We start from the raw sequence: 4038 nt of genomic DNA on the forward strand, positions 1-4038 counted from the left end.
TGAATATAGAAACCGTCCCCAGCCAAATCCCACGTTCGGGGGCAAAACTGCTCGTTTGAGGCCACATTTTCAATGATACTGGAAACTTACATTCAAAGTTGGGAAAATGTGCTCATCTACAGGCATCCCCACTTGGGGACGTCGTAGCACCTTGACTCAGGCGGCGTTGGAAAGGTCTGGACCAGGGGAACACGGGGGTGTCAAGTTTGCCACGCGCACGCGCTTCCCCGCTGAACAGGAGCCCAAACAGAACTTTAAACGGGGCTACGGAAAAGGGGAGGGCTTTTTCGGGGACAACCACCACTCACCTCGGTGCCCCCCATCCCAACTTGAATATAGAAACCGTCCCCAGCCAAATCCCACGTTCGGGGGCAAAACTGCTCGTTTGAGGCCACATTTTCAATGATACTGGAAACTTACATTCAAAGTTGGGAAAATGTGCTCATCTACAGGCATCCCCACTTGGGGACGTCGTAGCACCTTAACTCAGGCGGCGTTAGAAAGGTCTGGTCCAGGGGAACACGGGCGTGTCAAGGTTGCCACGCGCACGCGCTTCCCCGCTGAACAGGAGCCCAAACAAAACTTTAAACGGGGCTACGGAAAAGGGGAGGGCTTTTTCGGGGACAACCACCACTCACCTCGGTGCCCCCCGTCCCAACTTGAACTTAGAAACCGTCCCCAGCGAAATCCCACGTTCGGGCGAATAACTGTGAATTTTAAGCCCCTTTTCCTCTCAAGCTGGAAACGTGCAAAGTTGGGAAAAGGTGTTCATTTACAGGCATCTCCACTTAGGGACGTCGTAGCACCTTAACTCAGGCGGCGTTAGAAAGGTCTGGTCCAGGGGAACACGGGCGTGTCAAGGTTGCCACGCGCACGCGCATCCCCGCTGAACAGGAGCCCAAACAAAACTTTAAACGGGGCTACGGAAAAGGGGAGGGCTTTTTCGGGGACAACCACCACTCACCTCGGTTCCCCCCATCCCAACTTGAATTTAGAAACCGTCCCCAGCCAAATCCCACGTTCGGGGGCAAAACTGCTCGTTTGAGGCCACATTTTCAATGATACTGGAAACTTACATTCAAAGTTGGGAAAAGGTGTTCATTTACAGGCATCTCCACTTAGGGACGTCGTAGCACCTTAACTCAGGCGGCGTTAGAAAGGTCTGGTCCAGGGGAACACGGGCGTGTCAAGGTTGCCACGCGCACGCGCATCCCCGCTAAACAGGAGCCCAAACAAAACTTTAAACGGGGCTACGGAAAAGGGGAGAGCTTTTTCGGGGACAAACACCACTCACGTCGGTGCCCCCTGTTCCAACTTGAATTTAGAAACCGTCCTCAACAAAATCCCACGTTCGGGTGAATAACTGTGAATTTTAAGGCACATGCCTCTCTGGGCTGGGAGAGTGCATTCAAATAGGAGAAATTGGCTTCATTTAGAGGCATCCCCACTTGGGGACGTCGTAGCACCTTAACTCAGGTGGCGTTAGAAAGGTCTGGTCCAGGGGAACACGGGCGTGTCATGTTTGCCACGCGCACGCGCATCCCCGTTGAACAGGAGCCCAAACAAAACTTTAAACGGGGCTACGGAAAAGGGGAGGGCTTTTTCGGGGACAACCACCACTCACCTCGGTGCCCCCCATCCCAACTTGAATTTAGAAACCGTCCCCAGCCAAATCCCACGTTCGGGGGCAAAACTGCACGTTTGAGGCCACATTTTCAATGATACTGGAAACTTACATTCAAAGTTGGGAAAATGTGCTCATCTACAGGCATCCCCACTTGGGGACGTCGTAGCACCTTAACTCAGGCGGCGTTAGAAAGGTCTGGTCCAGGGGAACACGGGCGTGTCAAGGTTGCCACGCGCACGCGCTTCCCCGCTGAACAGGAGCCCAAACAAAACTTTAAACGGGGCTACGGAAAAGGGGAGGGCTTTTTCGGGGACAACCACCACTCACCTCGGTGCCCCCCGTCCCAACTTGAACTTAGAAACCGTCCCCAGCGAAATCCCACGTTCGGGCGAATAACTGTGAATTTTAAGCCCCTTTTCCTCTCAAGCTGGAAACGTGCAAAGTTGGGAAAAGGTGTTCATTTACAGGCATCTCCACTTAGGGACGTCGTAGCACCTTAACTCAGGCGGCGTTAGAAAGGTCTGGTCCAGGGGAACACGGGCGTGTCAAGGTTGCCACGCGCACGCGCATCCCCGCTGAACAGGAGCCCAAACAAAACTTTAAACGGGGCTACGGAAAAGGGGAGGGCTTTTTCGGGGACAACCACCACTCACCTCGGTGCCCCCCATCCCAACTTGAATATAGAAACCGTCCCCAGCCAAATCCCACGTTCGGGGGCAAAACTGCTCGTTTGAGGCCACATTTTCAATGATACTGGAAACTTACATTCAAAGTTGGGAAAATGTGCTCATCTACAGGCATCCCCACTTGGGGACGTCGTAGCACCTTGACTCAGGCGGCGTTGGAAAGGTCTGGACCAGGGGAACACGGGGGTGTCAAGTTTGCCACGCGCACGCGCTTCCCCGCTGAACAGGAGCCCAAACAGAACTTTAAACGGGGCTACGGAAAAGGGGAGGGCTTTTTCGGGGACAACCACCACTCACCTCGGTGCCCCCCATCCCAACTTGAATATAGAAACCGTCCCCAGCCAAATCCCACGTTCGGGGGCAAAACTGCTCGTTTGAGGCCACATTTTCAATGATACTGGAAACTTACATTCAAAGTTGGGAAAATGTGCTCATCTACAGGCATCCCCACTTGGGGACGTCGTAGCACCTTAACTCAGGCGGCGTTAGAAAGGTCTGGTCCAGGGGAACACGGGCGTGTCAAGGTTGCCACGCGCACGCGCTTCCCCGCTGAACAGGAGCCCAAACAAAACTTTAAACGGGGCTACGGAAAAGGGGAGGGCTTTTTCGGGGACAACCACCACTCACCTCGGTGCCCCCCGTCCCAACTTGAACTTAGAAACCGTCCCCAGCGAAATCCCACGTTCGGGCGAATAACTGTGAATTTTAAGCCCCTTTTCCTCTCAAGCTGGAAACGTGCAAAGTTGGGAAAAGGTGTTCATTTACAGGCATCTCCACTTAGGGACGTCGTAGCACCTTAACTCAGGCGGCGTTAGAAAGGTCTGGTCCAGGGGAACACGGGCGTGTCAAGGTTGCCACGCGCACGCGCATCCCCGCTGAACAGGAGCCCAAACAAAACTTTAAACGGGGCTACGGAAAAGGGGAGGGCTTTTTCGGGGACAACCACCACTCACCTCGGTGCCCCCCATCCCAACTTGAATATAGAAACCGTCCCCAGCCAAATCCCACGTTCGGGGGCAAAACTGCTCGTTTGAGGCCACATTTTCAATGATACTGGAAACTTACATTCAAAGTTGGGAAAATGTGCTCATCTACAGGCATCCCCACTTGGGGACGTCGTAGCACCTTGACTCAGGCGGCGTTGGAAAGGTCTGGACCAGGGGAACACGGGGGTGTCAAGTTTGCCACGCGCACGCGCTTCCCCGCTGAACAGGAGCCCAAACAGAACTTTAAACGGGGCTACGGAAAAGGGGAGGGCTTTTTCGGGGACAACCACCACTCACCTCGGTGCCCCCCATCCCAACTTGAATATAGAAACCGTCCCCAGCCAAATCCCACGTTCGGGGGCAAAACTGCTCGTTTGAGGCCACATTTTCAATGATACTGGAAACTTACATTCAAAGTTGGGAAAATGTGCTCATCTACAGGCATCCCCACTTGGGGACGTCGTAGCACCTTAACTCAGGCGGCGTTAGAAAGGTCTGGTCCAGGGGAACACGGGCGTGTCAAGGTTGCCACGCGCACGCGCTTCCCCGCTGAACAGGAGCCCAAACAAAACTTTAAACGGGGCTACGGAAAAGGGGAGGGCTTTTTCGGGGACAACCACCACTCACCTCGGTGCCCCCCGTCCCAACTTGAACTTAGAAACCGTCCCCAGCGAAATCCCACGTTCGGGCGAATAACTGTGAATTTTAAGCCCCTTTTCCTCTCAAGCTGGAAACGTGC

The sequence above is a fragment of the Osmerus mordax genome, assembly GCF_038355195.1.
Source record: "Osmerus mordax isolate fOsmMor3 chromosome 7 unlocalized genomic scaffold, fOsmMor3.pri SUPER_7_unloc_2_0, whole genome shotgun sequence".
Taxonomy (NCBI): domain Eukaryota; kingdom Metazoa; phylum Chordata; class Actinopteri; order Osmeriformes; family Osmeridae; genus Osmerus; species Osmerus mordax.